Source organism: Phocoena sinus, chromosome 3 (genome assembly GCF_008692025.1).
Source record: "Phocoena sinus isolate mPhoSin1 chromosome 3, mPhoSin1.pri, whole genome shotgun sequence".
Classification (NCBI taxonomy): Eukaryota; Metazoa; Chordata; class Mammalia; order Artiodactyla; family Phocoenidae; genus Phocoena; species Phocoena sinus.
This window is the reverse complement of record NC_045765.1, coordinates 67,195,688-67,219,584: the sequence shown is the minus strand read 5'-3', so window position 1 is coordinate 67,219,584 and position 23,897 is coordinate 67,195,688. Positions and strand designations below refer to the sequence as shown.

The following is a 23,897-nucleotide window of genomic DNA, read 5'->3' as shown; positions in this document are numbered from 1 at the left end:
AGTCGGCGTCCTTAAAACTATAATCAATATAAAAACTAGAGTTAAGAGTATTACTCAAATTTCTCTCTTGGATTAAGCTCTTGAATTCTTATATAATAATTGTAGTAAGTCTATCTTGTTTTCCAAAAAACTTTGATATCTATATTTTATTTTCCCTCAAAGAGAGAAAGAAAGCAAGCAGGCTTTTTTAGTTCTCAAATTTTACAGGAAAAAAAATCTACAGCACGCATACTCAGCTCATTGACAATTATTACCTTACCTTATTCCTAGTGTAGGAAATAAAAGACTGACAATGGATTCTTAGAGATTAATACTTCTAAATATTAACTCCATTAACTTATTCATTTGATTGTTCATTCATTTTACATATACAGCCAGGGTCTCTGCCCTCATGGAACTTACATTCTAGTGGGCGGAACAGAAAAAAACAAGTATACAAGTTGGTAAATTACATAAGATTGTTCAAGTACCATACTGGAAACAAAAATGGGACAGAAACAGGTAATTGGGTGGGTGCCCTAAACAGATTAGATGGAAGAGTCCTGGGACGTGCCTGTGACGAGGAACCCAGAATGGAAAAGAGGTAGTTGTTCAAATCGAGGACGTGTGATCCAAGCAGAGGGAACAGCAAATGCAAAGGGTCAGAGGTGGGAGTGAGACTGGCTTATTAGACAAACAGCAAGGAAGCTAGTGTGCTTGGAAAACTGAGTGAGGGCAAGAGGATAGGTGGCGAGGTCACAGAGATGGGCAGGGCCTGATCACTTAAGGCCCTATAGGCCACAGAGTCTTGAGACTGTCTTCCAAGGCAAAGGAAAGCCAAGGAACGGAAGGCACATGAGCAGATGAAATTGAGTCTCAATCTGAGCTTGCCCACTATGTGGCCTAAGTGAATCGCTAGCATCTCTTAGATGCTAAATTCCTCATTTATAAAAGGGCACTCAGTAAATAATGACCAGTTGCAATCATCAGTAATAATCATTATTGTTAATGCTCTGATATGTAAATAAAGTTAATAAAAAATTTTTATATTCAAATAGGCCTATACTGTAAAATAATATATCAGAAATATAGAATTATTGAGAAATAAGCAAATGGATCTTTTTTATTCAGTAAAGAGCATATTCTTATTGAGGACAAATAGACATAAATTAGTACATTCAAATTCATTAGGGCTTATTGTGGTTCTAATCAGAATAATTATTGATCTTGGCTCAGTTCTGTCCTTAATTAGCCTGCATTTTCTCTCCTTGTCAACCTAGCCTTGTCATTTTGTATCCAGAAATGTGTAGCAATTCAGTGGTACCTACCAACTACAAAGCGGTCATAAGGGCGAATTTCACAGTTATTTTTCAAATCACAATGTGTAGTAGACAATTATAATTGCCTGACAGCATTTATTGCCCCCCTCACTTCCACACATGTATTTCTTCCTTACCAACAGAATCCTGATTTTGTTCAAATTCTTCTCTTTCCTCCCTCAGGCAATGATGGAGATCCTCTTGCTAGTGACTGATTTAGAGATGGGGCATGTGATCCTGTTCTAATCAACAGAAGAAAAGGCAGGTCTTCTTAGATTCTTCTGGGTAATGTTTTCATACCCTTCAAAAGGAGAACCTCTGGAAGGGGGATCCATCTTCTGTGCTGTAGATATTGTCACGCTTGCAATGACACATCTGCACTACTGCAGCCGTCTTGCATAAAAGAAGAGCCAGTCTTAAGTGAAATGGTCCCTGAGGACAACAGTGGCAGAGATGAAAGGAACCTGTATCATTGTCATTGTGTCACTGAATCAACCAATCCTGCTGCCTGCCCTGCATCTCTCATGAGATAATATACATCCTTACCGTGTAGGTCAATTTGGGATAGTCACCCAGAAAAGCCCAAGGGGAAAACACCCTAGAAATCACAACAGGAAGATGGTCCTTTGGCATGTGAATCTGGTACCAAACGGCCCGTCTCGGGCTTTCCTAATCTTTCAAAAACTTTGACTTTCATCTCCCACTTGCCTAGGACATCTATTTTTCCCCCAAGACCCAAATAAAGCACAGCTCTTATTGGTCTTTTTTTTCCCATAAGGCTGCCAATTGTGAACCCTTATCTAATTACAAGAATATCAACAGAGAACACGTGGGACTAGCACAGATCCCAGGCACAGGCAGAAGCACTCCAGAGAGGAGGTGCAGTATTGTGATTTGTAGGCAGGAGGTATTCCTTTTCAGGAAGGAGGAACTACCATGATCATAATAGGACACTGCCTGTTTTTGTTTTAGTTATGTAGAGTTATTTTAAAATTAGGAAAATATTAGGAACCAGTAAAATAAAAAATCCATCTTAGAAAAAAGGCATAGATGATAACTGACTGTGTAGGGAAGGGATGCAGTGGGCTTATTGCTTGGGGAGCTGCTGGTGGAGGATGGGAATGAAGTAAAATGAAAGATTATATAAGCGTCTAATGATTCACAATAAGCAAAAAGGCAGTATGGCTTGAAACCAAAGTAACCATTCCAGTCTAATAAGCATTTTTGCTACAAGAAAATTATAGAATTATAAATTTAGTCCATAATGGAGAGCAGAAACTGTAATGCACACAGATTTCATAATTTTGTATAGTATTTGAGAAACATGACTTAGAAAATAGGGTGAACATTATAACTGGTGAAAATTTGCTAAGAGATCATAATTAAAACAGAATCGTAAATGGTGCCTTAGCTCTTGAAAGGGTCACTATCAGGATTCCACTTAATGTCTTCACTACTGATCTGCAGCGAAAATGGAAATTCGTTCAATGTGAGGACGGTGTCTAGCTGTGAGAGGCTGTCAGGGGCAGGAAAGTGGGAGAAAGATATCTGGAGGAGTTAGAAACAATACACTTTAAGTAGATCAGGAAAAACAACCTGAAACACCAAAAATAAAAATTAAATAAATGAAGGAGAGGAAACTGAAACTCACTGGCAATAATTCTGAAGGGAAACAAAAAAACTGACAACTGTTGACATTAGCTATAAGGCAATCACCCAGCCTCAAAAGAGAAACAGGCCAGGGTTTGTTAAAACAGCAAATGAAGAACTTAACAAAAGATGCATCAATTCATGTGTCCTGCTTTTAAAGAAATCAGGGTAGCCCTACCCCTCTTTTCCCTATTCTGTGTATGCCTGGTTTGGCTTTTGTAGAAAGCTTCATCTCCTTGGTTGTAATGAATATGTCTATTGCTAACAGAGATGTGTGATCTTGTTTCTTGTTGTTTTTGTTTTTTTAACTTACTAATTTAATTTAATTATTTTTGGCTGCGTTGGGTCTTCGTTGCTGTACATGGGCTTTCTCTAGTTGCAGCGAGCAGGGGCTACTCTTCACTGAGGTGCGCGGGCTTCTCATTGCGGTGGCTTCTCTTGTTGCGGAGCACAGGCTCTAGGCACGCAGGCTTCAGTAGTTGTCGCACGCAGGCTCAGTAGTCGTAGCTCGAGGGCTCTAGAGCACAGGCTCAATAGTTGTGGCGCACGGGCTTAGGTGCTTCGCGGCATGTGGGATCTTCCTGGACCGGGGCTCGAACCTGTGTCCCCTGCATTGGCAGGCGGATTCTTAACCACTGCACCACCAGGGAAGTCCCGATCTTGTTTCTTAATGATATAAAGGTGAGCAGGAGGTGGTAAGAGTGATTAGGCAGGTGGGGGGCGGTCATTGACAAGCGTGGGTAAAGTTGGTGAAAACTGAGGTTTTGTGAGGCTAATCACTTTTGCACTGTGTAAGGCTGTCAGAGCATGTAATATCCCAGCAAGCAGGAGCTGCATTATTGTGATCTTTTTCTTAGCACCAGAAAGACACACTGGAATGCTCTAGGAAATTTTTTTGAAAATGGTCAAAAATGCAGTTACTCCTGCAGGAAAAAGATTAATGGTAACACTGATTATAAGAGCTTTTATAATGTAGAGTTCTTACCTGAACAGAAGGGAAAGAGAATGTCAAAGAAAGGAAAACATTATTGGAGGGTGGGGCTAAATGAAGGAGAGAAGTTGAAATTAGGGAAACTTAGAAGGTTAAGGATGAGAACTTTCCGACTATGAGAACCTCTGTATGGGTAACATGTTCACAAAGGGTAAGAGGAAGAAGATTTGCTATTAGGGATGCTGAAAAGCAGATCTGAGAAAATGCCAGAGTCAGGCACTACAGGGAGAACCTCCACTGACTTCAGGGAAGGGTGACCTGTGTGTTGCACAGATGTTTGCCTCCACCCCTCACCCAAGTCTCCCTCAAGTCCTCCCAGGCCCCAGCTCCTAGGGGAAAGCAGAGCCCCAGGATATGCAGGGGCATGTGCTCCTGACTTACAAGATCCAAAAGAAACCAGCATTTGAGTCTATGACCTAATCTAGGGTGGCTCATCTTCTCTGCTGCCTTGAACATTGAAATAACTTTTAGATGTAATCAGTCAATTTTCTAGTGATATTTTCTTGGCAGGTATGAGAAGAAAGCACCTATGTTAAGTGAGGCTTAATCTCCCAGATGAGACAGAAGATAGGGGTCCTTGATCTCTTGCAGTCATTTAAAGCTCGTTAGGATCTAACATAAAAGGGCTATACTAATGGCCCTGACCTCAGGCAGTTATGCTTAACTCAGCTGATCCATAAACTCTACCTGGACACGTAGGCTGTACAACACCTCAGTAACCCAGCTCTGAGGTGAGAGCTGGTACTTATCAAAGCCCTCAGACTACATCATAAACCTGACTATGTAGGGAGACTTCCTGAACAAAAGGTGGTCTATCAATGAAAAATATTATACAAGTTAGTCTCTGAAATAAAAATCTGCTGGAATTATTTATTTATTTTTAAAAAGCTTTACTTAAACAAATACCATGTTTCCCCATTCAGTAGCCTCTAGGCCCAGCACCATCTAGTTCTTCCAAAGCCCCCAAACCTCCCATGGCCAAAGCTAGGTCATCACCTACACTGGATGGCAAAAGGGACCAAGCCATCTGAGACTTCAAAAGATGTGAGAGTAAAGCTGTCCCAAGTCTCAAAGTGGGGTCCATGAATCAGCTGCTTTGTCAAGATATGACAACAGGTATGGGAACATGGAGATGGCCTAGACTGGGTGTGGGGGGGAGTTGGAGACATTCTTGAAGACACAGCAGGGAGGCGGTGAGAGAAGAAGCCAAGTTAGGAATGGAGCAGAGACTCTGAACATGGAAGGGGCAGGCATGGATGATAGTTTTATGAAGTGTTAAGACTAGGGCTAAAGCAGAAAGTCTGGGACTATGATTCGGTTATTACTACCATGCAGACTTTTGGTGAATGTCCTGTGCATGTCCTTTTAAGGCCTTGCAGGTGTTCACCTGTAATTCTTTGTGGCCCCTAGTGCACCTAGCAACTATTTCTTGAATACTGTCTCTTGAGAAGCTACAAGATGACAGGTGTGGTCCCTGCCCTCAAGGAGCTCCCAGTCTGGAGGGGGGGATGACAGGATGTAAGGACTCTGCTGGCTGTATACAACTAGGCCAAAGAAGGGCATGGAAAAAGTTCCCAAAGGTGGTAATACTTGAACTGCATTTTGAGTTAGCTAAGCTGAGAAGAGGTGCTACCTATGATAGGTATTCAATTACTACTTGATAATTCATTTCTGTTCATTTTGATTTGTAATGATTACCTGGAAGATTGTTCAAGGACTAGGAGATAGTTCTTATCACCACTGTTTTTATTATTGTCAATCAAAAAGATAAACCTATCCATTTTAGCGTCTAGGGGTATAATCTGAAAAATACTATACCCTACCTTTGGCTGAGGTGAGGAGTGCACTTGAATTTTTCTAATTACAAGACATCTTCTCGTTATACTTATTTCATAGCAAAAAGTTTTAAAAGCTTTTGAAAAGATCCCATTTTGTTCACTTGAAATGTGTTTGTATATTTTAGCATAAAATATACTTGGCAGCTGCTAACATAATCGGGTGGCTATGTCTTGCAAAAACTTGATTTTTTTTAAATCAAATTTTCAGAATCATACTGGCTTTCTTGCCAATACTGCAATAGTGAGCAATAAATACATAATTAGATCAATGGTGGTCTAATGATGGATTACTCAAAAGATAGTTCCAGCCAAGAAGAATAAGCCCAGAAGTCTCAGTGTGCAAAGATTAATAAAATATTGTTTAAAACATAGATACTGAGTTAATATAGCAGGGAAGAAAACACTGAAAAATACAACAGAGCAGCCATGGGTTTATAATGTAGCGATATTGATCATGGATTTTCCAAATAGTGTAGAGCAGCCACACTATTATATATGCCTCTGATTAGACTCAGAGATGAGAAGGAAAAAGTTATTAAAAAAAAGAAAGAAAGAAGGAAAGAAAGAAACTAACCAGGGGAAGGCCTGCTGCTATAATAAATTATTTAAAGCAAGCAGGGCTAGTAGGTTGTGAAGACAATATAAAACAGAATCAATGCCTCCAAGAATCCCCAAACCATCAGCACCTCTATAAATTTCTTACCACCCTATCTGGCATTTTACTGGAGGTATTTCTTTCCCACCACTCTCTCCATCCCATCCCAGCCGTGACCCTTCACTTTTTGCCGGTTCTTTTCTCAGCTTAATATTTGTCTTTCTTCTGTAACCCAGGATGCTGTCTTCAGTTATATTTCTCAGCTTGTATCAGAAGAGCGTCTGTAAGGACACAGATGAGTGAATCTGTCACTTCATTCATCTGGATCTTAAATTTCCCATAGAAACTGTGTTGGGAATATCTAATAAGATACATGTAACAACATGACTTTAATATTATCCTTCTTCTTCTTCTTTTTTCTTAATATTGTTATAGTTAAATCCACAAAGTTAAAGCTAGAGTAGAACTTCTATAGCTCAATGAGTGTTCTATGAGTAGAAGGTATTATTGGATCCAAAAAACCAAAGTGAATGTAGGCGCTTAAGGGGGCATTATAGAGGAGAAAGAGTCAAAATGGCTAAAATTTAAGTATTAGGAGCTGTTAAAAGGGCAGATTGATTTGAAAAATAAATTTTTTATAAGTAGATTTCACAATAGGAATAAGGGTATAGAAAGAAGGGCCAAAAACTTGAAAATAATTTGTCAAATTCTTTTTGCCAAAGAATTTTGCCAAAAGTATGCCATGGCCAAAAAAAGGAAAAAAAAAAAAAAAAGAGTGAGAATTGTTGCTTAGAAGCTTGTAATGACCTGTGGCCCACTTTCCAGAAAAGTAGCATTCTACTGTAGTTTTTTAACTGGGCACAAATCAGTACCATTGTATAATCAGGGGCTGTGATTATACCTTAGGCTTTGGAAATTTTCTAGGTCCATCCAATCATGCAGAAGCTGGGCAAATAAAATATAAGCAAGTTCCTTTTGTCAGTGTAAAGACATTATTAGCAGCATAACATGACTCAATAGGCAAAGAGTACAGGTCTAAAATATTAGTCCCCCAAATTCTACATATAGGCTTTGCTCCCTTTGGGTTCTTTGACCTTTTGCGAATTACTTGCCATTCCAAGTCAAGCCTGGATGGTTAAGGTCAGGATCATTGAACCAATTATTATATATGGTGGTTAGCTTTAGAAAGAAAACTGTTCCAAGGTCACAGTCAATATAAAAACAATTCTAAGAGGTGAAAAAAGACCTGTAGATGATATGAATGACTAAGCATGAGTCTATCATCTCATCACGAAGCTAAATAAAAACAATTCAAAACACATGGGCAACGTCTCAGTTAGTGGTGTCATCTTTGAATGTGAAAGACAGAATCTAAATGGGGTTGGCTCTCGGTATCCATGGATGAGGAACCTGCAGATATGGAATGCCAACTGCACTCCACAATTTTATATAAGGGGCTTGAGTATCCCCGGATTTTAGCACCTGCAGGGGTGGGGGTCCTGGAACCGATCCCCCAAGGATACTGAGGTATGACTGTATTATGATCCTTTTGTGGCTGCTGTTTGCTCATCTGTAACAAAGTGGGAAAAAATCCTCACACTCAAAGGATTGTTAAGATAAGCAACGTAGGTTGCTATAAACATGCTTGCCAAGTGTTCCTCAGAACATAAATTCCTCCATAAAAGTCCCACTAACTATCCAGTGGCCTGGAAGAATCTAAGTTCAGTGTCCCAGCCTATACAGGTCCTTTTGTCATCAGGGAAGTAAATATTCTGGGCACTTCTGACCTCAGAGATGTTATTTGTTTTTTAGGTACCTAGGGGGTAGAAAGAGGGAAGGGCAACAACTTCTGACAGATCCTCTCTTTTTAAACTTTATCTAGGAGTCTTACACTGAGAACTATGCCAGTCTGAGATGGGAGAACAGAATCCGAAGGTCAGTATCAAACTACATATAAAAAAGCTAATTGGCAATAATTAATACACCAGAATCACACTGATTTGAAAGGAGAGGCGGCAATCAATTCTCAGCCCCTCTCCCTGTGATGCTAAGAAAATCTATGTATCCGATTAATTGGACACCTCAAAATACTTCTAAGATGACTTTCTGAAAATGAGACTCCCTGGGCCTCTGGGTAGGTGGCCTGAGACACTCTCGCGACCAACAGGCAGACCAGCTGCAGCTTCCCAAGGAGCTCCTTGACCTCAGATAAGTCTGTACTAGCCCTGCTGAGGTCCTAGCCCCCAAGTATTAGTGAGTAAAAGGTGGCTCTCAAGGACTGGGATTCTTCTACCTTTCAGGGAGAAATGCCCAACAATGTGAGTTAGGACTGACAAAGTTACCCCAGAGCACCCCAGGAACTCACTGGACTTGGAGTAGGGAATGGAACAGGCTGGGGTGAGGTCTCAAACTACCTTGCTTCCCAAGACAGACCTCCTTAGAATTGGGGCTAACCTGGTTAGGGGATTGCTAAGGAGTCCAAAAACACTTCTGAACACAGAACAAAAGGTACCATTGTTGAGGACAGAGAGTTAAAACATTAGCTATAAATTTCACATGACTGGTAAATGCCACCTGGAAATTCTGGAACAATTCTTTGTTAAATCAACTCACAGACTGTAATTGTTCTTTTATATCATAAATGCCATTCCAGCGTTTCTCAAAATATGGTGAGAGGATCCCTGACATCAGAATCACTTGTGGGTGCATGTTAAAGATGCAGATTCCTAAGTTCCACCCCAGATTTCTGAATCTCATCTTGGAGACTAGAGTCCAGCCCATGAACTGAATTTTTAAGGAGCAACCCAGTTGACTCAGGTGATCCATATCAAGGTAGGAGAATTATTGTGTCTACATAGTCCATCAGAAATGCAAAGACACTGATTAGGGATTAGAATATTTTCCCCCAATGTTTAAGTACCATAAAAATGAAAACAACACTTGTGATGAGTTCTTAAGAACCATTCCAGTATTTTCTACCCACATATAATAAGCACAGTTATTAAAATATAATTATGAGCATAAAATTCTTGGGTAAAATATCAACTGTGCTTCTCAAAAATATTGCCTTTATTTTGTCACTAAAAGTAATTATGCTGTTAAAGGAATTTATAGTTTTTTAAGTATCAGTCAGTTTGCTGCAAGAAATTAATAAGCTGTTATACTCCTCCCATACCCTTTTAGTCATCAGAAGTTTTGTGATAAAGGCTTTTATTCTTATTATTTTTTAAACTATAAATTGTGATCCATTGCAACTAGTGATTAGGCTGAATATGAATTTATATTCAAGTTATACATTCCTAAAAATACATTTCATTAGAATTACCAAGGCAGTCTAGAGCTAGTAGATTAAATAGCCTCTGTAATAAAGCTCTATTTACTTCTGTTAAGATTTTTTTTTTTGGGTGCAAAACAATTCAGTTTTAATGCATTCTCTTAAGAAGCAAAAGGAAACAGTTTCTGATATACAATGCTACTGCAAAGCAGTAAACCAGTGTTGCATGGTTATGTGACAAGCACCACATTTCTTTTCTAGAGGGATTTTTTTTTCCTTATATACTCCTTATATATATATACTTATATACTCCTTATATACTCCTCCTTCCCAAACCATGCCTATTAATTACTTCATAAAATACAGTTTGCCATTTCTGAAGAATCAAACACTCGTTTTCTCCCTCACCAAAAATCACACGTTCAGACTGAATTCTGAATGAAAATGGACTTGAGAGGCAGGCTTTGTTTATAGCATGTTGTTTCTACTAAGGGTTGCCCCCTACCCACGTTCCACCCTAGTGCTTGCACTGAAGTGTACATGTTATGTTTTAACAGATGGGCCGGCTGGCGGCTGCTGGGCTATAAAACAGGAACTGGGAATCTGCTTTGAGTGGTATTGAACTGAATGCTCGTAAAGTTCATGGACATACACTGACCCAGACAGACTAGGAAGATCCAAACATGCTTATACACACTCATCATACACCCCACAGATCAGAGGGTCCATCTCTCTACCCAGAGGAAGTTCAAGGCTGTTTCCCCCTCCATATCTCTATTTCATTCGCTTATCAATTTTATACACACACATATAAGTACACACATATGTAGGCACATCTACATATGCATGCATAGCTATATATCTCAATGTTTTTATACATCCTCAAAGATCAAAATATTCCCCAATTCTGTTGCCAAGTCTCTACCTAGTACTTTCAATAAGCTCTCATTCACATCAAATAAGAATTACAAGAAAATATTGCATTCAATTCTATTTAGTCCACACATAATATAAACTACATGTATGTAACTGCCCTAAAAAAAAACAGCTCCTTTTACCCCTTACCAATGAGAGAGAGAGAAAAAAATGTATCCCAGACAGAGTCACAAACATAAAGTGTCAGGTTTAACCTTGTATCCTCTGCTGTCAGTTCCTGTCACAACTTCATCACTTAAACACACAGGTGCTCAAACAAACACCAACCGACCAGCCTGGTGGTCGTTTTCACGGCCTCTTCTTGGATTCCCTGAGGCCTCCCTGCACTGGGACAGTCACCAGTTACCCCCGGTCCTAACGAAGTCCTTTGGACACACCTTGCAGGTGGATATGGAGGTCTGAGCACCTCATGAGGGGTGCGGATTCAAGTGCTAATAAAAAGTAATTACAAAGTTTAATATCCGTGCTGTCAATTCCTTTCAATAATTGCAAAGCTCTGAAGCCCCTGCTACGGAACCCGACTGGTCCTAAAGTTCTCTGACCCCTAAAGATGCACCCGGAGCCCGATGATCGCTGGCTCGGGCTACGCATCAGACATACACAGGACTATCTCGTCTCACCGACGCCGGCGCGTGTTAATTTTTCAGAAACCCGTCTTCAACCATCTAGGAATTGCTGTCTGCACGCCACTGGACTCGAAGGCCGCCCCTAGCGCGCGTGTCGCCGCTGCAGAGGGCCAGGGGACGCGTCCCCGGACCCCACCTAATGATGGCAATTACAACATGCCAAGTTCTTGCGAACGCAGAGCCGCGTCCCGGGCTGAGTTGGGACGCTTTGAAACAAGAAGTTCGGGAGTGGGGGTGCTGGCAAGGAGTGAATCCCGTCAGCCCTGACCTCCCCACAGCCGACACGCTCGGACGGACAGATCGATGCGCGCCAGGACGCGTCCAGTCCCCCATTTGCCGAACAGCGCGAGAGGGGCCGCTCCCCTTGCGCGCGGCGACTCACCCTCGTCGACGAGTCCAGATGGCAAACCGACGCCCCTGCTGCGGGTCCTGAATCCCAAGTTGCACCGAACCGGCGACAGCTCTCGCCCTAGCCCACCGGGGCACATTGGCTGCGGCAGGCACCTCGGAGGGAGCAGAAACCTGGCGGCCGCCCCGGCTCAACAGCTGCCTGGAGCGCGCTTACAATTCACGGACCTGCTCAGTGAATGAGACGGACAGCAGGGCTGAAGCAACCGGGCTCCGAAGGGAGGCGGGGCCGGGGGCATGAGGGGCGGGGTCAAGTAGGGGCACTCCCCGATGGGCGGGGCGCTCTTCAACGCGTGACTGGCGGAGCCCACAGCCAATCAGGATGGCGCCCGGGCCTGGGGCGGCCGTGGGCGGTGCCGAGCGCCCGGCTCCGCCCCGCCGCCGCCGTCCAATCGCCGGCAGCCGAGGGCTGGCAGAGAGACGCGCCCAAGGCTGGGAAGTTGGCTGAGGTGAGGAACCGGGGCTCTGGGCTGGCGCTGTGGGGGCGGCTGCGGCGGGATCCCGACGCCTCGGAAGGGAAGTGGCGGCCCCGGAGGGCCCATGTGGGTCTGGGGCGGCCCGGAGCCGCCGCGTGTCGGCGCGCTGTGGTGCGAGAAGCCCAAGCACTGCGCGGGCCAAGACTGGGTCGACACCGCCCACCCCTGGCGCCCTCAGATGGTGCGGAACTTGGCTCTAAACGAGGCCCAGCAGTCGGAGGAAACTGAGACCCAAAGAGGGTGGGTCCCGGGCCGGATCACCCAGCCGCCAGTGGAGGCTAGGGCCCGGAACTGGGAGCTGCGGGCTCCCTGAAAAGGCTCTGATTTTGGTCTGGTGGTTATCTCCGAAACAAAACTCCAATTCCGCCCGCACCCCCGGAAGGTTCGCGACACATCCCTCCTCACCCCTGCCCTTCACACTACCGGCAGCGGAGACTTACCAGACAGACGCCTAGGCTCCCTTCCCGACTCAAGGCGCCCGGGCACTTGCGCAGAGCCCTGGGGCGAAAGGGAGGCACAGGCGCTGGACGGTCGGGCTGCCCGGCGGGATGGCATCCCCAGCGGTGACTCCCCCTGCCGCTGTCCCTGGGGCCTGCCGGACGGACCAGGACCGTCTTCGCGGACTGGAACACCGCAGAGCCAGCCCCGGCCGTCGCACTCTGCACGCCCTCGCACCCTCCACTTCGGCAGCCCCTGGGCCTAGCTTAGAGACCCCCGTAGTGGCGGGCCTGGGGGCAGCCTGAGCTCGCTGGGTCAGTTGTGGCTGAGTGGCCCCGAAGGAAGACTTTGGGGGCTCTGTCCTTGCTGGCCGTTCCGGTCGCTGCTGCTCGTTTTGTCGGCGGATCAGCTCTTCAGCCGGGGTTTAAGCCCTTACCTTGGCTGCAGCACACATACATAGGGAGCTGGGGGTATCAAGAGTCAAAAAGCGGAACTGGGTGTTGCTTTCCAGACTGAGGCCTAGAATGTTAGCAAGCCCTCGACTGTAGACTGGGCGTGGGAGCGGTCTCTGTGTGCCTAGAACTGCACCTGCCACAGGTAGACACCCAACCCATGTTAGTAAAATGAAGATGTGCATGGCAGGCGAGGGGTCAAGCCTGGTGCCCTGACACCACTGACCATTGTCTGCCTCAGATCCCAGAAATCCTAAAGGTTTTAGTCTCTCAGTATGGGTAACTATTCAGACTATCATATATGAGGGAGTATGGACCTCCACAGGTGTTATTTCAGTGGCTGCCTGGCCCCCATAAGGACCTGCGTCATAGGTAGCCCACCTCTCGTGAGCAGGTTCTGATGAGGGTCATTGGCAGAAGGAAGGCAAAAGTCCCATGGCTGAAAAGTAGTGAAATGGCCCCTCTAGCAGGGAAGCCTGGATCTCTGAGGTGAGCTCTGGCTTGGAGTCAGTTTCAAAGTGTGTCACCTCAGCTCCCTGTCTCAATGGGGAAAAGTAGACAGGTGGGCAAGAAAATCAGGGCCTGGACAGTCCTTATTAGGCCCTGAAAGATTGATTAGTGATGCAGAAATTGTGCATATTTAAACCTTTCCTCATCTAATGAACCAAAGGACTGGTACAGGCAAGGAAGACCATTCCATCCAATTCCAACAGTTGCTTAGCATGCCGTGGAGTGGCCTGGGAGAATGGCCTTTGCCCACAAGGAATTAGATGTAGACCACATGAACGGAATATATACTAAGTCTCTCTATGCTAAAGACGGGATGGGGGATAGAGGAAAAATGTATTTCCTTGGATTTTTTTTCCCACTCCTGGATATGACTGGAGAAGGAGTTTGCCAACAGTGTTTACCATATTAACACCCTGTGAAGGTTTTTCACAGATGCTAATGATTTTTTTAAAAATCACCTTGGTAATAGGAGCCAAACATTGGCTGTTGACTGTACTTGATGTAGTATTTATGTTAAATGATGAAAAAAGGAAATAGGGGACTTCCCTGGTGGCTCAGTGGTTAAGAATCCGCCTGCCAATGCAGGAGACACGGGTTCAAGCCCTGGTCCAGGAAGATCCCACATGCCACGGAGCAACTAAACCCATGCACCACAACTACTGAGCCTGCACTCTAGAGCCTGCGAGCCACAACTACTGAGCCCATGTGCCTAGAGCCCGTGCTCCGCAACAAGAGAAGCCACCACAATGAGAAGCCCGCGCACCGCAACGAAGAGTAGCCCCCACTCGCCGCAACTACAGAAAGCCCACACGTAGCAACAAAGACCCAATGCAGCCAAAAATAAATTAATTAATTAAAAAAAAAGGAAATAGGAAGTTTCTTTTCAGGAAATAAGTTACAACTAAGCAAGTGACTTCCATGTCCCAATTTCCAAGGTTTTCTGTTTGTTTCATACAGACATTACTGTCATGGGTTCCTGGACAAGCAACTGGTCTCATTTTCCCTTATAGAATGGATGGCATTGGAAGACTGTAGATTACAATTCATATTTCCACACCATGTTCTGTTGTAATTGTATTTGACAGGAGCTTATCACTCAGGCACAGACTTACTCCATTTGTTGCCAGTCCCCCTAATGATCTCTTGAGTTTGGGCCATCCCCATATTCTACAAGGGAAAATTAGACCTGTTACTTATACAAGAACTCACTATGGTCCTATCTGTATTAGACAAACAAAAAAACATGGAAATCTGGACCTGGAAATCACTTGTTTAGTTTCACCAAAAGAAATGTTCTTTCCCTCAAAGGAATGAGGAAGTTTATGGTATGGCTTGGGAATGAGAAGATTGAGGTGGGACCATGGAAGCAAGGCTGGTCCCTTTGTGGATGGTGAGCAAATTTGCCTTCAGGCACTGTCATCCACCTCTCACACTGAAAGAATATTTTGGGACCTTCTAAATTTCAATAGGGTGTGACTGATAGGAGCTGTGGGTTCTAATCTGAGTGGCTGCTGTGGTGAGCGCTCCTGGCAGCCACTTAACCTCTGTTCACCCTTGCCTCCTTGGTCGTAAAACAGCAGTGGCAGAATCCACTGCGTTTATCTGCTTAAGGCGGACACCATAATGATGGTGACACAGCACTGTAAATGTACCAACTGCTGAAATGGAGAACAAAATGATGTTGAAACTGGAAAATGGTGGGGCCTGAAGAATTCCCTTTTACATTTACAATTTCTGTTCATTTTAATCTCAGTGGATTACTGTCCTTTCATTCTCTGAATGGAAATGAGGGGAAACCCGCCCTTACAATCCTTATTCTTTGATTACCAAATGTTTCAGAAGCTTTACTTAAGTGAAAAGTATTTTCCCCCTTTCCCATGTCTACTACCTCTCCTAACATATATTCAGCTTGGAAAATTATTCAGAATTTGAACAGGTTGAGCAAAGAAATGAAGTCAGAAGTAGCAGATTCTAATACCAGCTATGCTCTGTGTTCATTATGAGACCTTGGGCAAGCCGTTAACAGTCCCCATACCTTAGTTTCCCACCTGTGAAACTACAGTGATACTTCTGATTAATTTCACAGAGGTAGGAGAGATAACTAATGATAAGGCACTTTGAAATATTAATTGTAATATAGACTACAAAATATCATGTAGGTGTTTTTGGCAAACTAAAGTATGGTGTTAGTTTGTACACCACAACTAGGAGATATTTTTGTAACAGAGAGAGTACTCTGGCACAATATCTGTGGCCAGGGCGATACCACCCACAAAACAATGACAGCTTATTGCATTTGAATGAAAATGCCACTGTTCCATATGAGAGTTATATTGCTACAGACTCAACTAAGTAAAAAATATGATAACAGAAATGGGTGGGGAAGGGAAGCCTCTATTCCACAAAAACATGGGATTTCCTCACACATGCCCCAGAAGAAAAACTACATTAAACTTCTTAAAAATGGATGCCACTATGTGAGTACAAGTCTGATGAAAGACTAAAATGATCGTGAGAAAATGGCCTGATAAAAATTAGACAGACTGGTCAGAAGTACACCAGAAGATAGAAAAATAGTCTTAATTTAAAAATTTCATAACAAAATGAGTAACACTGAGGAATTAGACATTGGGGAAGGGAGGCTCATGTGCTCAGGGAGGAAAAATGGACTCCCGACCTAAGTAAAAAATAGGAACAGTAAGGCTACTAAGAAACAGGACAAAGAATATGGGCTCTGGAAATACCATAGACCAAGGGTTGGATTTTCTTTCCACTGCTTCCTAACTTTGAGGCCTTGGACAAGTACCTTAGTTTCTCAGAGCCAGATGGAGTGGGGGTGGAGGTGATAAGGTTTTTCTTACTGGCTTGTTATGCATCTCAAACAAGAGTCTCAAACTCTCAGCACAGGGCCAGGCTGATAGTGGGCCCTCTACCAGTAATAATAACCTCTAATATTAATTGAGCAATTACTTTATGCTCTGCACTGTTCTGAGCCTTTTCATCTAATGATTCACTTGATCCTCACGACTACCTTATGATGTTGCTGCCATCTCTTCCTCACTTTCTATCTATGTGGAAGTACTATTCCAGGAATAGTATCCTGCTATGCAGTAAAAGTCAAAATTCTCTTTTTATAGGTACTGGAGATATTCCAAAAAATCTTAGTTTTCTATAGGCAACCTCTTCCTTGAAAATACTAAGAAAGAAAATAGCATTTAAAACTACCATTGTCTTACTTTCATGTGGAGTGGGCTAATACAGCCTTTCCTGGTACCTAGAAAATCAGGCTACAGTGAGCACTCGGTAGCACAATACATTACAGCAAAGCAAATGAGGGATTCAGAGTTTGGCAGAAAGAAGGCCATAGAAAACAAGTGCTTCAAAACTCCAAACCAATTTCCAGATCTTAGATTGTAAGCTTCTAGAAGATTTGGGCTTCTAAACAGTATGCTCATCATCTGGGTTTGGGTTTAATGGAAGTTAGTTCCTTGAGGCAATAATATTGGAATGATAACTGGCTAGCCAAAGAAGGAAAAAAATGGATGATCCCTTAGAAATGAATTCTATCATTGGTTATTATGAATACCCCAAATTATGACAAATTCATGTGTAAGTCCACCAGGGAGAAGTAGCCATGCACTATAACACACACAATCATCTATTACCCAAGAGAATTTAGGTGCTAATGTGCATGGTATTGCATCTGTGAAATTCTGAAACTCACAAAGGATTCCAAGATATAAAGCCAAATAAAACATAATACAGAGGAAAATGATTTTGATTATGTAACGTTTACATATAGCATTTCATTTTACATTTCAAATTGCTTTTCAGTCATTGGTTTATTCTTCACAGCACACCTGGGGTGTACATCCGTGCTGTTATCCTCTGTTCCCAGCTGAGGCAGCTGAGACTGAAAGAGGCAAAGTGTTTTGTCCAAGAGCACAACAGAGGCAGGGTGACAAATCATGCATTCATTCAATCATGAGTCTATTCAGCACCTACTCTTGGCAAGGCACCATGGTCTGTGGTGTACAGAGGTGGGTACTGTATACGAGGCCCCTGCATTGCAAGGGCTTGCAGTCTGCTGGGACAATAAGTGGTTGGTGGATTATGTCTTCCGGAGTGATCTAGACAGGGTTTAGAGGAGGAGAGGGTGAGTCCCCTAGGATTCCTAGAGACAGTGGGATTTGAGACCCTTGAGAGATGGGTAGAATTTTGGCAAATAGAGGCCGAGGGTGGTGGGAATGGCACAGAGACACAAAGATGGGCAAATTCAAGATGTATAAGAGAATGTTTGACTGAAGCAGGGCAGTTGAGGAAAAAGGGCTGGAGAGTGGAAAAGAGCAGATTTTCCAGGGCACTGATTTCCCAGCTAAATATATAGATTTTAGCCTGTGGGCAATGGGCACTGGACTCATTTCTGACTTCTCCCATTCACTCATTATTCTAACTTGTACTGAGTGCTATTATTATATGCTTAGTTTCCAGGTATTTTCCCATGCATCAGCTTTTCTAAACTTCACAGCATTCCAACAAGATACATGTTATTTTTCCCTCCTTAACTGGATGAAAAAACAATCATGTAGGTAATAACTGACAGATGAGGAATTCCAAAGGAGCACTCTTCACTTCCTCATGAATATGCACTTATGGGGAGAATGAGTGCAAATTCCGGACAGTGTACTCAGGATGCCCATCTAATAATATGCCCCTCACTCTAGCCATTGTCTTTCCAGAAACAGAAAGTAAACAGGCTAGAAATAAATCTAATTTTTAACATGTAAGTTATTCCATATCTAAAGTCAGCTCCAAGTTAAAAAGAAAGGCAAAGGGTATTTCCCCTTATTCTCTCTGCCCTACAATTAACAACAAATGTCTGCATTTTTATAACTTTAGTCTTGTGAGTATCTTTAATACATTCTGACCTCAGCTTAGTGTTTCCACTAAACCAGAATCTCTTTCTGGAGTTGGTCAATTCTATCCCTCATCCCTTCCCCTTAGCATGTAACCTAACCTGTTTATCTTAGTGCCCTGTGAGGTCTCCATCTCAGCTTGAATTTTGCCCATCAAGAAATAGCTTTTTCTCTCCAGATACAGGCTACTAATTAGCATTTTTACTGTTTAATCATCAGGACTAAAATACAAGTGAGAGAAGCATTACTGTTAACCCAAAAATATTTAGCAAGGAAAAAGATTGCTTACTTAAATCTTTCTGTAAAGGAATAAAGAGATGCTCTAAGGAGGTGGGTGAATGTTTAGGTGACACAAAAATTAAAAGTGAAAAAATTTAACGTCTGTTAACAAGGGTGCTTTTTATCTCAATCTGGTTTTGTGGAAGAGTTTTCTTTGAAAATGCCTATCCATGATCAGTCAGGGAAGTCTTCCTCCAGGGTAAATATCTACCACAAATGACAGGCCAGTTTTGACTTTCTGCATGAAGACAAGTGGGAACCACCAAAATGGGGCATTTAAAAATTCTAGATGCAATACACAACATTCTCCTATCTCTCGACCCTCTAGTGCCTTGTTTGGCTTTGCCCAGATTGTGTTTTATGACCCAAGCCATAGATTCATGAGTAAATGGTCGAGTGTTTCTCCATGTTTGTTCGTTTGTGTGTATGTGTGTGTGTGTTTTAAGAAGTTGAAAGAAAGTACAGTTAATAGGTAAGGATGATTAAATTTCATCCCAGATCTTAAGGATCTCCTGTGAAAGATATGGGAAACAAGCACTAGACCAGAAAATTGTACCTGATTTCTCCTGTCTTAAAATGCATGACTTTCCCCTCTGATTTCAAGTAAAGCAATGGGCTGAGACGTGGTGACCTGTGTTTCACTGAGGAAAGTGATGAAACTAATTCATAATATTTTGACTTCTAGATCTCCAAAGCTGGCATCCTTACCTTGAGATATGGAGAAAACAGGACTTTGAAAGACTCACAGGAAATCAGACAACTTATTGTAACCTTTTACATCTCTTTACAGAAGAAAAATCCACCGTGGGTACTTCTGGGGATTCTCCATATTGATGGAAGAAAGTGTTCAGAGTACCAAGTGAATCCCATTGAAGGCATGTATTAGCATTAATTTCTCCTAACCATTGAAATGAAGCCTACATGGCTCTTTCTCCCCTTAAGATGTTCAGCAAAAATGCCGAGACTCTCAAAGATTATTGAGGTAGAAACATGCTGGAATTAACCTTATTTAAAAAATAATAACTATGCAAAATAGATAATTTCCCCAACCAATAGACTTCCTGTATGGAGGCTCTTTACACAGGAGCTTCTGAATTCTCACAGAGGGCTAATGGGATATCGCAGGTAGGAAAATGTTGTGTGAGAAGTTAAATGACATTTCAACTTGGTGTCTGCCAAAGGCCAGTCTAGGAGTCCCCAAGAAACAAGTATGTCAGCTGACCAAACCCTAGGAGTTTCTGTGCGGAGGTTGTTGGTCTTGTCCTGACTCAAGGACCCAAGGTCTTGAGTTATAGCAACCCTGTAAGCCTATCAAGGAACTCTTGGTAGCCTCCACAATAAGCATTACAGTATTATCCACAGATATAAGTACTCAATAAATTTAATTGTTAGCAGGTCCTGAGCTTAATCAAAGGAGACAACTTCCCTTGGGAATAAAACCAAAACCCTCAGAGGCCCAAGGAGGAAAGAGCATGGTCAATGTCAAGTGGCCCCAGAAAGTTCAAGCTTGCTTGGGATTCCTGGCTCAAATCAGCTGTGGTGGGCATGAGGGCACTAATTCACATTCAGAGTCACAGAAACTATTCAATTGTAAAGGAACTGGAATATGTAATTGGACCTGGCCCTTGAAATTTTTGTGGCCCTTTCAAAGCAAAATGGAAAAAAAGAAAAACCATGTCTGTTTTCTGACCTTTTCCAAGAAGCTGAAAATATAGTGCAAATGAGTCCTTAGTTGTGGGTCATCATCCTTATGAGATTTGTCTCTGATTCCAAGGCTGGAGACTGTTCCTCTACCTCCCCATTTTTACCTACCCCCAACTTGAGATAGGTCTCAAAGTCTCATTTTGACCATATATTCTTCCAGCCACGTGAGGGAGACAGGAGAGGCTAAATATAACCACATTAAAAACCATCAGCAATGTTGGAAACAGCTTCAAGCTTAACATCAACAGTGAGTATGCAGCAGCAGCTTAAAGACTTGTGTGAACATGCCCAAATGTTTTCTAAGAATATTTTTCAGAAGAGTGTATTTATAGATATAATCTTTAATTGCATTATTAATGATAAATGAGAAGGTTAACAAACTATATTTCAGGACTGTTTTATATATTTATTTGCTGCTATCATTAGCTCTTTCTTTGTGACTGCAGATTATTTCTGCTTACGAGTCTTAGTGGAAAGAGAGAATTGCTGTACTTTAGTGCTGGGAAAGGATGTTTCAGTTGACAATGAAGGTTGCAGGAAGTCTCGTTTAAGAGTTTATTTTGGTATTTGTCTCATTTTAAAGGCTGTGACTAGGACTTCATATCTAATAAGCATGCATGTAACATTTTTATGTTTGCTGAGTGCCTTATAGTCCCCCATTAGTCTCCACAGTACCCCTTGAGGGTGGGTCAGTATTACCGCCTACAGTTTACATTTGAGGAAATTTAAGATACTAAGGGATTAAGTGATTTGTACAAGGTCACCCAGCATGCAAGCCTAGCTAATAAAAAATGACTTCAAAGCTCTTTCCAACTAAAAGTGCCTTATAAATGTTAGGTAGTATTAATGGGCATGATCCCACGATAAGTAAAATACACTCCAGGAGTAAAGTGCTCATACATGCTCTATAAAATTAATTCTTTTTAACCTCAGAGCAACTTTTGAAATAGGAATTCTTGAACCTGGCTGTGTATCAGAGACATCATTATAGCTTTAAGAACATGTGAGCACCTGGGCCCCTACCCAAAGTACAGAATCATAATCTGGGAAGTGGGACCCAGATAATGTGTATCTTGAAAGAGCTCCAGGGAGGGGATTCTGATGCTCAGCCAAGGTTGGGAGCCACTACTGTAGATTAGAATAACAACCTCAGTCAAGCAACAATAAGACATCGTGGAGTCAATTTAGGAGAAAAGGTCTGGTGTCTCCCAGGTTCTGCCCACCAGTTCACAACTATTATTAGCAAAAGAACTACCTCCATGAAATAATCAACTGCGGAATACATGTGTGGAATTCCAGGAAATAATGCAGAGATGAAAGTTTATTCAAGAACTAACATTGTTTGAATGTTATAATTTACTGGGTAAACTTACCGGGTCCACTCTTGGATTATTATTGGGTCCACCCTAATGTTTTTGTTCTGAGTACCTTGTATGATAATCAGCATACTAAGAACCTATAGTATCTGCCTTTTCATCCATTTTTCAAACACTTATTTGATACTTGCTATGTGGAGATTGCAGAGTAAAATAATGGTTTTGGTCCACAAGGAGTTTATAATCAAGTGATAGAACCAGACATAGGCCAAAAAAACCAAAACCCTATAATACTAAGCTGCACATATTAAGTGATAATCAAAGTGTATATGAGGCATTATTCATAATCGCTAAAAAGTTGAAACAACCCAAGTGTCCATCAGTTGATAAATGGATAAATAAAATGTGGTATATCTATATAACAAACTATTGTTCAACAACAAAATGGAATGAAGTACTGATACATGCTACAACATGGATAAATTTTGAAAAAATTATGTTAAATGAAAGAAGCCAGTCAGAAAGAACCACATATTATATGATTCCATTTAAATAAAATGTCCTGAATAGGCAAATCTATAGAGATAGAAAATAGATTAGTGGTTGCCTAGGGCTGGGGAGTTGGGCCGGGGGAGGAGATGGGGAGGAACCGTTAGTGGGTACAGGGTTTCTTTTGGGGGTGATTAAAATGTTTTAAAATTGTGGTGATAGTTGCACAACTCTGTGACTATTCTAAAAGATGATTAAATCATATACTTTAAATGGGTGAGTTGTATCATATCTCAGTAAATATATATATATATATATATATATATACACACACACACACTTTATATGTGTGTGCTATATGAACTTGGTGAAAAGAGTGATTAATTAGTATGTACTGGAAGAAAGTAGTGGAAAATTTCCTGGAGGAAATGGCATTTAAACTAAGTCAAAAAGGGTGATTTTTGTAAAGAAGGAAGGCATGCTCAAATATGTAGTCAAAGTGATGATGCTTTCATGCAAGGGCAAGTTATCTGGAGAAGATGAAGTTTAGGATACATGAAGGGTCCAGGAGATGGGGGCTAGGTGCAGAGCTTTTACTGCCATACTAAGTTCTGCAGTTTGGTTTTCAATTTTGTAGAGCCATGATAGGTTTGTGAGAGGTTTGATTAGGGCTGTGATTTGGAAGGATAATTGGAGGTGGTGATGAGGTCGATGGGGTATGGGGTGGGAGGGCAGTGAGCAGGGGAGACCATTTAGGAGACTAGGCTAGTATAGTGTATAAGCAAGACATTATGGAGCCCTCAACTATGACAGCAGCAATGAGCACTGGAACAAGGACAGACAGATTTAAGAAGTAGAATCATAAAATTTTGTGAACTGAGGAGTAGGTGAGAAGGCACAGGATATATACAGCAGGGTATTTTAGACCACAGAAAGGCTGGGTCCTTTTTTGTTAAGTTATTTAGAATCATAATGTAAAAACAGCAAGCAGCCAAATTATAGCTTTTTAACACCTTGTCAACAAGGGTTTGATTACAGAGAATCTTAATTTCTTTTTTTTTTTTTACATCTTTATTGGAGTATAATTGCTTTACAATGTGTGTTAGTTTCTGCTGTATAACAAAGTGAATCACCTATACGTATACATACATCCCCATATCCCCTCCGTCTTGCGCCTCCTTCCTACCTTCCCTATCCCACCCCTCTGAGTGGTCACAAAGCACCGAGCTGATCTCCCTGTGCTATGCGGCTGCTTCCCACTAGCTATCTATTTTACATTTGGTAGTGTATATATGTCCATGCCACTCTCTCACTTCGTCCCAGCTTACCCTTCCCCCTCCCCGTGTCCTCAAGTCCATTCTCTACATCTGTGTCTTTATTCCTGTCCTGCCCCTAGGTTCATCAGAACCATTTTTTTTTAGATTCCATATATATGTGTTAGCATACGGTATTTGTTTTTCTCTTTCTGACTTCACTCTGTATGACAGACTCTGTAGGTCCATCTACCTCACTGCAAATAACTCAGTTTTGTTTCTTTTTATGGCTGAGTAATATTCCATTGTATATGTGTGCCACATCTTCTTTATCCATTCATCTGTTGATGGACACTTAGGTTGCTTCCATGTCCTGGCTATTGTAAATAGTGCTGCAATGAGCATTGTGGTGCATGTCTCTTTTTGAATTATGGTTTTCTCAGGGTAT

At 42.1% G+C, this 23,897-nt stretch overlaps 2 protein-coding genes across 6 annotated transcripts in view; one reads left to right on the top strand and one right to left on the bottom strand.

Annotated features, from left to right (window-relative positions):
- Nucleotides 1–11,847, bottom strand: part of MARCHF3 (membrane associated ring-CH-type finger 3) — a 149,595-nt gene extending 137,748 nt beyond the window's left edge. Inside the window, exon 1 of one of the 3 annotated variants that reach the window (XR_004349409.1) lies at nucleotides 11,591–11,831. The gene's annotated coding sequence lies outside the window, so the exon portion shown is untranslated. Of the gene's footprint in view, nucleotides 1–11,590 lie in introns of all 3 variants that reach the window. The other 2 variants (XM_032628801.1, XM_032628802.1) reach the window with 2 other exon arrangements.
- A 186-nt stretch (nucleotides 11,848–12,033) lies between these two features.
- Nucleotides 12,034–23,897, top strand: part of MEGF10 (multiple EGF like domains 10) — a 393,852-nt gene continuing 381,988 nt past the window's right edge. For 2 of the 3 annotated variants that reach the window (XM_032627809.1, XM_032627810.1), the window contains exon 1: nucleotides 20,552–20,638. The gene's annotated coding sequence lies outside the window, so the exon portion shown is untranslated. Of the gene's footprint in view, nucleotides 12,066–19,477; nucleotides 19,563–20,551; nucleotides 20,639–23,897 lie in introns of those variants that run through there. The other variant, XM_032627808.1, reaches the window with a different exon arrangement.